Source organism: Drosophila innubila, assembly GCF_004354385.1.
Source record: "Drosophila innubila isolate TH190305 chromosome 3R unlocalized genomic scaffold, UK_Dinn_1.0 2_E_3R, whole genome shotgun sequence".
NCBI lineage: Eukaryota > Metazoa > Arthropoda > Insecta > Diptera > Drosophilidae > Drosophila > Drosophila innubila.
In genome coordinates, this window is record NW_022995380.1 from 26540974 (window position 1) to 26550964 (window position 9991).

The window sequence follows — 9991 nt, forward strand, 5'->3', positions numbered from 1 at the left end:
TGCGCTGATAAGCGAGGCGTGCACACCGGAAGTAAAAACACAACCCACGGGAAACAAAATGTGGCACACCAGCAAACGGAACTGAGGAAGACTAACTGCTAAAACTATTCGACAATTTGATACACTACAGAGAAAATATACAACAATAATATTGTTAATAAATCAAAGTAAAATCACTAGAACTAAATTAACTATTAAATTAAAGTCTATGAAAAGATAAAAAGTAGTTAAACATTTTTTAACATTATATTATTATTAAAGTAAAAATGATTGCATTTTTTTGCTTTCAGTAAATTTTATGCAATTAAGAATTTATTTTATTAATTTTAAATTTGCTATTTTTACAATTTTGCAATTGAGAATATCAAAAAGATTCTAGCTTACTTTAAAATTTATTGAATAGATATCGAAGTATGTCAAACCTAAATATACGAAAAAACTGACAGTCTGTGATTTATTGAAAATAAAACAAGCCCTTTTGTAGGACTCTACTTTTGTGTTTAACTGGAAATTAAAAGGGTAATGTAACATTTCCAACTTAATTGAAATAAATGCATATTCCACATAATCTGTGTGAAACTAGATAAGGTAAAAAAAAACTAAGCTCGCCTTTGTCAACTGAAAGCTGCTTCACATATATTATTATCATTTGAATTTTGATATTTTCAAAGGTATCGGAAAATGCATAGAAGGTCAAAAGGAACTCAGAGGGGACAAGGTTGAAGGTAGCGAAGATGCCGCGAGTAAAATGTCAGCAAAGGCGAAGAACATTGGACCTCTGGGTTAGGTGGATGTCATGGTCTGGTGCCATTAGCACGCCCCGATTGGTGGAAACTGCTCATAACAGGGCAGGAAGCATGTGAGGCAATGGGTCTTTGAGATGGTGATGGCTTTGCAGCGTGAAACAAAGACCTAAAATCAATAAAGACCATTAAAATGCAGCACAGAAAAACAACAACTATAAAATATTATGTACTAAACGCTGATTGCATGGAAGGCACTGATGCAAAGGAATGTTAAGTTCAAGCAGCAAGGTTATAAAGCAACTCAAAGGACCTTTCGTAGCCGAGTATAGAAGTTGCGTGCAGGACACGGATTTGTTTAAGGCGCTGCACTTACATCTATTACAGAAATTACAGCCATAACGCCCATAAATAGAAACCATGGCTAAATAGTAACTAGTGAAGTCGTTGTTTAGTTTCCTGATCGATGCCAAAACGCGTGCTATTTAACAAGGTCGAGGACAAATGTCGCGAATTTATGACATGTCATGAGTGGAAGAAATGGTTGAAAGTGTGGCGACCCACACATAAATGCAAATCTGATGCTAAATTCGCCATAAGATTTATGTGAATGGTGCTGCCGGCACCAAAAACATTTGTAGTCATATTACACAGCGTGTGTCGTTGAGTGTGAGCCACTCGTGTGTGTGTGGGTAGTGTGTACGTATGAAAGTATGTATGCATGTGATTGCACCACCCACGAGAGCAGCTCCAGCTGCATTTCATTGCTGGAGGTGCCACTGCAGGCACTGGCATGTCTCTCGAAGTATTAAGACAGCACTGCAATGTCCAATTAGACGTCGCGACGTCAAAAGAACGAGGTCATCAGCAATTTCCTTTTTGCAACAAATTATTGGCTCTTGAATAAATTTTAGATAATATCCAACTTATATTTCTTTAGAATTTATATGAAAATATTTCATGTGCTTTTAAATATAAATGGCTAAAATATATTTCTACTGCTATACACAAAATTCATTGTATAATAAATAATTAAGGCCAATAAGCAATGCTCGTTAGTGAAATGTATTTAAATATGGATTTTAATTGTGTATACAGTTGGCCATTTGTGAAGAGTATCAATCATTCATGTGAATACACACAGCTAGTTAACAAAAGTTTTAAATGAACATATTTTATAGAGTTTTACATTATTGTAAATGCACATTTATTATTATTTTGTAATACATTATTAAAAACTAATGTTAAATGGCAATTAGAAAATTATTAGAATTGCAGCGTGTAGAATACAAAGCAAGGATAAATTTATGTATCTGTTACTGCATCCCAAAAATTCGTGCATCATTTTCATTAAATGAAAATTTAACTGAGTTTGGTTGTTGTCTCTCAAAACTGCATATAAAATAATAAAATGGGATAACTTTTTTAATATTTTTGACCTGTTTTATGCTGTATATAAATACAACAAGTGCTGTATAAGTTTGTTGCATTAAATCCTAAAGTCATAACAATAGTTAATTACTTATTTTGATTGATTTCACTTTAAAATTATAAATAAAAATGTACTTTTAATGATATACTCATTCAAAGACGGCCTTGGAAAATTATAAATGGACAGCAGTTTTATCAGTGACAAGTGAGCGATAGTAGAGTATCTTAAATAGTTGAGATTACGGATCAGGTCCGGCTAGGTCAGGAAAAGTAAGCAAAAAATAAATTGCGATAGGCATATGTAATTAATATTTTAATATTCTGAACAGCAGCTGCAGAAAAGTCAAATTTTATTCATAAAATATAAGTGTGGACTAATAAATGAATATATGGAATTTATTTTTATCATTTTGTTACCGTGTCAATGACTTTTATGAATTGCGGTCGCGCTGGCTGAGGCGCTAGTTGTTACCGTGCGGCAGGCATTGTTGATATTACGTATACGCACTGTTAGCCGCAGGCAATAAATGCGTAATTAAAGCGTCAAAAAATTAATTAGACAAACATTCCAATGACGTGGTGGGTGTACTACACATATACAATAGAAGTACTCGTACATCCCGATGTACACATTATGCGTGGAATAACACATCAATTTACAATCGAGATACTCGTATTTTGTACACAATCTCGACCAGGTCCTCATAAAACACAGCACAAAATGTGTTTTCTTTGGCACTAAAGGCCAAACAAATCACATGGCTATTACTTTTTATTAACTAAATCTCAACTGTGCACTTTCAGAGGGCCTCAACGAGTTGGCTCCACGCAACCAAAGGAAAGAAAGAAAAAAAAAACCAAAAACAAAGGCCAGTTGACTTCTGATATCAAGACACGGCCAGCGACGAGGCAGCCAAAACAAAAGAAAAAGTGAAATCAGCTTATCAGTAACATAATTAAGAAGTGATAAAGTCACGACCACGCCCCCTCCCCCCCTTCGTCCAGTCCCTACACCTTAAACCGCCAAGCGGCGCCGCTATTTGGTATCTATGTGTGTGTGTGTGTGTGAGTGTGTGTGTGTACTGATAAGTGCAGACCGTTCTTATGTATATGTACACATACACTATGATATGTCCGATGGTTATATCAATTTAGATTTGAATTTAATTTATTTACACTGCCAGAATATATATGAAAGACGACCAAATGTTTATTTAAGTCGGCGAGTCAATGAATAAAAAATCAAATGACTGAATCATTTCATTCAGAAGGTGACTAACCAGCTGATGCATATGACAAATAGGTTCTACTTTGGAAAACTGTTTACTTAAACAAAACTTGGCCAAATGATATGAATCTTCTTGCAGTAACTAAGTGAATATTGCAAAGTTTAACCAGACAATATGAATCCGGATTACCATTGTTAACAGTTGGCATGAACTAAATTAATCAATAGCATCTGCAGCCATAGAATTTCTACAGCTGCTTAATTAAAAGGGCTTTAATTAGAATTCCCCAGTGTGGATTACGCATACGCCCCGTTGGACACAGTACAAAATGAGAACATAATCCACTCAAAGGTTAACCAGGCAATGTCCATCTCTGTCTAAACTGTCACACACCGATTTAATCTAATTGAAGTCGTTGTTCTTGCTGTGAGTGGTTGCATGTCTGCAGTTTAGATTCAAATTCGAATTATAATCCATACTCGTATTGAATTGTGTCAGTGTCAATGCCAGACAACAGACAACAGCAGCTGCAATTGTTTTCATGCAAAGAATATACTCTAATGGGAAAACGTTGCCCGGGCATTTTGTTTTAACAAGTGGTCAATAATAAAAACGATATGAAACAACAAGTATTGCTAATCATCATAATAACGGAAAAGCTTTTAATTGCCTGCTGCATTTGATTAGTCTGTTGTGCAAACAACAATATATGCGTTTAATAAATATTTGCCCAGCTATCACACTGCCATCGAGAGCTGATATGCTATGAGAACAACTTATCGTAACTCAACTTAAACTCAATCATAGCCAATATAAGGAAGCAAAGTACTTGAAAAAAAAGTATGAAATAAATATACGAGTGCTCTTAATAGTTGTAAGTCTATAATCTATGTGAAGTATTTCCATATATGAATATAAGAATTTGACTTTGACTTCAGTTTGTTTACAAGCCGCTAATTAATAGCTAAAGCTGATTACATTCAATTAGCGGGTGCTTCAACTTTTGCATTGGGCATGCCAATTATACAATCAGGTAAGAAATGTCTGCAATTAGTGCGACCCCGCCCATCGTCCACCGTCCACCGCCCACAATCCATGGCTTACGGCCATATATGCAATTAGCCAACAGAATGGAATAGCGGCACTCGCGAATGTCTGGCCAGACATTGGCTTTGATTAATGGCAACAGGCAGCTGAAGTATACACATGCACAGACAGACACTGAAACATTCATACACACAGGCACACCTACTTACACACACACACATAAGGAGCATGTACATTGTATGGCCACTCAGGCGGTTAGGCGAACATTAAAAGCCCGACACACACACACACACATGAACAGTTTAGCATGTATAATGCACCCTTGAGACTTGGCCAATTCATTCAAAAGCCTAGAAGGTAGTGGAAAGGTGGAGGGGGATTATTGCAGCCAGGGATGTCTGAGCACTTAATTCCAACATGTTTCGGTTTGGTTTTGGTCTCTGCAAATGTCTAATCAAAACATTAACAATCCAGAGCACAGTGGTCAAGTTAAGGTTGTGTTCTGTCAATTTGCAATTTAATTAATGAGAATGCAAACACTTGAATAATACGAATGCTAGTACAGTGCCAAGAATACATAAAATATATACATAGTTCTTACATAATTCTTCTGCAAATAGTTAAATTAAAGTTAATGTGCCTAAGGTCTAGAAAAAGACATCCATAGATTAAACGCCCACAAAGTGACAAGAGACATTTAAATATTAAACTGATTGCAATTACAAACAATCAGAAATTGCTTAGATAATTCCATGCATTTTATGATATAACTGTCTAAATTGCTGAAGTGTTCGATTGACATTTAAATCATGGGAAGTAGACAAGTGCTCAGTTTAAAATAGTCTATACTTTAAAGTTACTATTAAACAGATAAATTAACATAATTGTTTAGGAATACTTGCAAGTTCGTTTGGTAGATAAGTATGTCAGCTGTTCAGCTGCGCTCAATTACCGCACTTTTTAAGCTAACTCAATAGGCAAAACTTTTAAAGCTGATTTAACAGTATGGCTTGAAGTAAACTTTTGCCAAACACTTAACTCTTTGGCAACGAGCAGGACGGCAGATCCAAGAGTTGCATGAGAATTACCACAGCAGATAATGTTCAACTTTGTCAGCTGGCGGGACTGATGATGAGCAGTCGTCGTGGCGACCGCAGAGAACAGCGCTTAAATTCGCAATTATGACATTTTAATACACTGACGAGACGTAATTGGCAATTCTGTAACTGCTGCCTCTTGCCCAGTGCCTTCTGCCTTCTGCCGTCTGCCTTCTGAATGTTGTCTACTGCGTGTAGACAGTTGCTGTGGCAGTGGTAGATTTCAAAATTTCACCAGGCCATCAATATTGTCTGGGTATGTGACACATTGTTGCCGAAAGCGTTCACGCTTCGTATACGCAATGTGTGATAGCTCGCACATCGAATGGCGTGTGCATTACGTTGCGTATACGCAATGTGCTCAAGTTTTGAGATTGATAGCAGGATCAAATGGTTTAACGCAGCATGTTAAGTCCTAGTCGAGTGTGTTTACGTGTCCTTCTGCTTCTTATTATGCGTGTGCCGTTTTAATTATGCCCTTTGCGGACGCCTGCTACTCGCAGAAGCCGCAAAGCTATTCAATGAGCAAGTCAGCCAGTCCATTCCAAGAGGCTTAATGGCAGGCATTAATTATGCACAAAATTAAGATATATTATGAACGGTGGAAAGTTGATTATGCCCGCGGCCAGAAAACCTCAGCAAGCGCTGTAATTTGAATTAATCAATTTAAAATGTAACTGATAAAGTGCTGGCATAATTGGTTTTTCATAATAATATCTATACAAATTTTACTTTTTTCATTACATTATGTCAATATTGAATTTAAAAATGCCAATGTTTCAATTAACCAGCCGCTTACTGATGTATTCTCACTCTTGGCATAAAGTCATTATTAAGCTTGCCTTAATGCCACGCCCTAGGGCGGAGCCATCGTTGATGCAGTTTTTCCCAATCAATTTAAGTTAATTTAAATGAATTGGTTAAATTGCTTGCCTTTGGGTGGTTATATTTTTGTTTGTTTTTTGTATTAATTATGAAAATTGCACAAAGCGAATTAAAATTTAATTATTTGATGGCTTAAAGAGCAAATCTAATGATGCATTTAATCGAAAGCAGCTTAACTGATTTTAATTCTACGGAAATATATAAATGTACGTCCAGTTTATGCAAACATTATTAACTTTTATGAATTCTGATTGAAATACATTTTTTTTGTGAATGATAAAGTAAGTATAGAATATCTCACACTGGCTCCAATTTCTCATTTAAAAGGAGTTAATTAAACTAATGAGCTCATACCCTTTCTTTTTAACTTGACCGAGCTGGAATTTGCTTTTCTGATTAACTTTTAATTAAGTTCACAAGAACAAGTACAACAATTTTAGACTGCTGTGGCAATTTCATTAATGCAATTAATATATTGATTATAATATAATATTTGAAATTTTCCAATAAAATTATTAAAATTTGCGAATACATATAGATATACATATAGGAATATGCAGTATTCCTATTTTGAATGCAAGAACAATTTATTTCGAATAGACATTGTATTTACATTTGGAGCTAGGAGGCAGATGGAAGCTCAAGTGTAGCATTTTAATTGACTTCGAATATTACTTGACTAATTTTCCGGCCAGAAATCAACAAGGGTGAGGGTGAATAAATATGTTTGTGTATAATCAAGGATTGGACCTTAAACTGAAATTATGACTGCAGGCGTTCGGTTTATTGGAATCTTGATAGATGGATTGCTGGAGATCTGGACGATTTCTCATTAGCAGCGGCAACTAATTAACATAAGTAATTTGCTTGATGTGCGCCCAGAAACTGTCTACTGTCTTCTGTCATTACAAGGACTTTTGGGTGTAACAAGAATTATTGTACCCAAAGCGCACATTTCACGAGCTACAAATGGAGGCGCGACCCGGCGACGGACACAGATGCCAAACAGTTTAAAGACTCGAATGGAAACCTCATCCGGCTGCACAACAATATTATACCTGGCTGCCACAGCTAATCACAGCCAAGTACGATAGGTGGGTGGTTCGTGTGGTTTACTCATTTATCTTTTGGCGCGAATAAACACAAAAGAAAGCCGCAAATGTCAAGCGCACAAAACGCAAAAGCAAACACAAACACAAACCCAACACAATGAAGAAGAAAATAATAAAAACCGCTGGCTTACATGATGGATTTCCAATGGCATTAGATGCCATCCAGCAAATGATATTTTGTAAATAATATAGCGACGCCTCTGCAAGCAACAACTTTGCTGTCTACGTTGGCGTCGCAGTCGACGTCGTCATGATAGCGACCTGGACGGAAATTAAATTTGGTCACGTTAATTGCCCCCGATTAGAGCATTTCGGTCATTATGATAAGCGCCGTGGCTAACTGGCAGCTCGCCTGGACATTGGCAATGACAATGAGACCGAGCATGAGCATGAGAATGAATGTGAGTATACTCATAAGCTTGAGCATGAGCATGTGAATGACACGGGACACTTTATTGACCTCGCTCAATATTTGAAGCTTGATTCTGAGCAATTGAATGGCGGTTAAGGCTGTTAAGTTTCTAGCAATTTCGATATCTATTTTTATGGTTTTGCACGGCAGCTTTGCAGTGATTAATTATTAATTAATTAAGAGCTTTTCGGAGCTTACTTGTCATTACGTTTCTTTTTTTTTGTTTTTCGATTAGCAAAACGTTTATTTTGCTCATTTGGCAACCGTTAAGCTGGGGGCTCGAAATTCGGTGGCGTATGCGCAATATTTGGCAAAGCAAACACTGAGCCAAGCCCACGCTTCAATTACATTTCCGTCATATTGCTGCCACTTCATGCAGTGGTTTTGTTTCACAATTTTCATTTTTCATTTTTTTCTATGTTCTGTTCTTCATTTGCGCACCTTTTGTCCGTGGAAAACACATGGTGATAATGGGGGGTAACAGCACTACATGCGGTGTTCTCTATGAAATCACAGCAGAAAGCAAACAATGCAAGACTGAAGTATGTCAGAGGTGTCAGTCAACTATATCACGCATACGCCCCATTGTCTTTTTACCTTTGTCCTTTTGTCTTTGCGCTCAATTTACAATTGGCAAAGGGATTGTAGTCATAGTTGTAGCTGTTGGCTCTTTTTAATAAGCATTTTGTTAGCAATTGCTGCCACTTTTGAATTCGCTTTGAAATTCAAAACAGAACCGAAATAAAAGCTAAAATTTCATTTATTTCACTGTCGGATTATATGTCAAAGAAATATATTGATGGCAATACAAGCTGAGCTTTAATTATAAATGGAATTTTCGAAAATGTGAATTTCATTTGATTTCGTTCAGTAAATTCGGTATTCAATTAGATATAGCTTTAACAAATTTTCAACATTTTTGGCAGTTTATTTGGCAACAAATTATTCGGTAAAGTAATTTCCAAACTTTGTCACAGCTTGAGCATGCATAAATGGCATGTACCAGTATTATGCCAAAATAATCGTTAAAGCGGTTTGGGAGGACAGCTAAATGGTATTGCACCACTTAAGCACACATGTGACGCCTCATATAAGCGAAAACGAGAGAAAAAGAGTTGCAGGTACGAGCGACACTCCCAGCAATAATAATCTGCACATCAGCTGCAATTAGTGTAAATGCCCACATGAATTGTTTTACATCTCTTGGCAGCGTTCATTTCACTTTTCATGTTCAAGGCTGTTGTGCCGTTGTTGCCATTATTATTGTTGGCATCATTTCAAGACAGCACGAGCCCCCACATTTCTTTCAGTGAGTCAGACAGTCAGCCAACCAGACAGACAGCCAGACAGAGCAGCGAGTGAGGCGCAGTTGCCGCCATTATGAGTTTTATTTGGTTTTTGGGCAATTAAGTTTGTTGTTTTGCAGTTAAGTGTAAATTAAACACACACACACAAACGCACTAAGTGCAGTTGTGTGAGTAATTTCTGCAACTTCAAAGATACAATTGTATCTGCAATTGTCAGACAAACGAAGCGTAGCAATTGACTGGCAATAGTCTCATATATAAGCATAAATCAAGCAAATATTCAGTTCATTTCACAAATGCTGCTACTTAATAAACCGCTTTGAGATCAGAAACTACATGACAAGTTACTTCAGCTTTTTAGGGGTAGAAATACCCTTAATGTGATTCACACTGCAGCATCCGCAGTGGTACAAGTTGAGTTATAAAATACATTTTATAAAGGACCATTACAAATCTGAGAGCAAACTGCAGTTACTCAAGGATCAAGACTTTATCTGCATACTTGTAGATACTGCGCCATTCTTGAAGAGCTGATAAGTGTGAATGAGCATCAGCACTTGTGCTTGTGTGATGGAAATTTCTAAGTGAGAGATAGAAAATGCCACGATAAGCTGAGGTGCCAACACTCTCAGTGTGGATCTCAAGTTGTCAAACGATTTGATTACGAACAGAGACAGCGACAGCGACAGCGACAAAGGCAACGGTTGAGTGAAATACAAGGAAAGAAG

The 9991-nt window shown here is 36.8% G+C and overlaps 1 long non-coding RNA gene across 1 annotated transcript; it reads left to right on the top strand.

Annotated features, from left to right (window-relative positions):
* Positions 1-510: 510 nt before the first annotated feature.
* Positions 511-941, top strand: LOC117791548. Its single transcript, XR_004618073.1, has 2 exons — positions 511-588; positions 672-941. It is a non-coding gene; the product is annotated as an uncharacterized LOC117791548 (long non-coding RNA).
* The last annotated feature ends 9050 nt before the right edge of the window (positions 942-9991 follow it).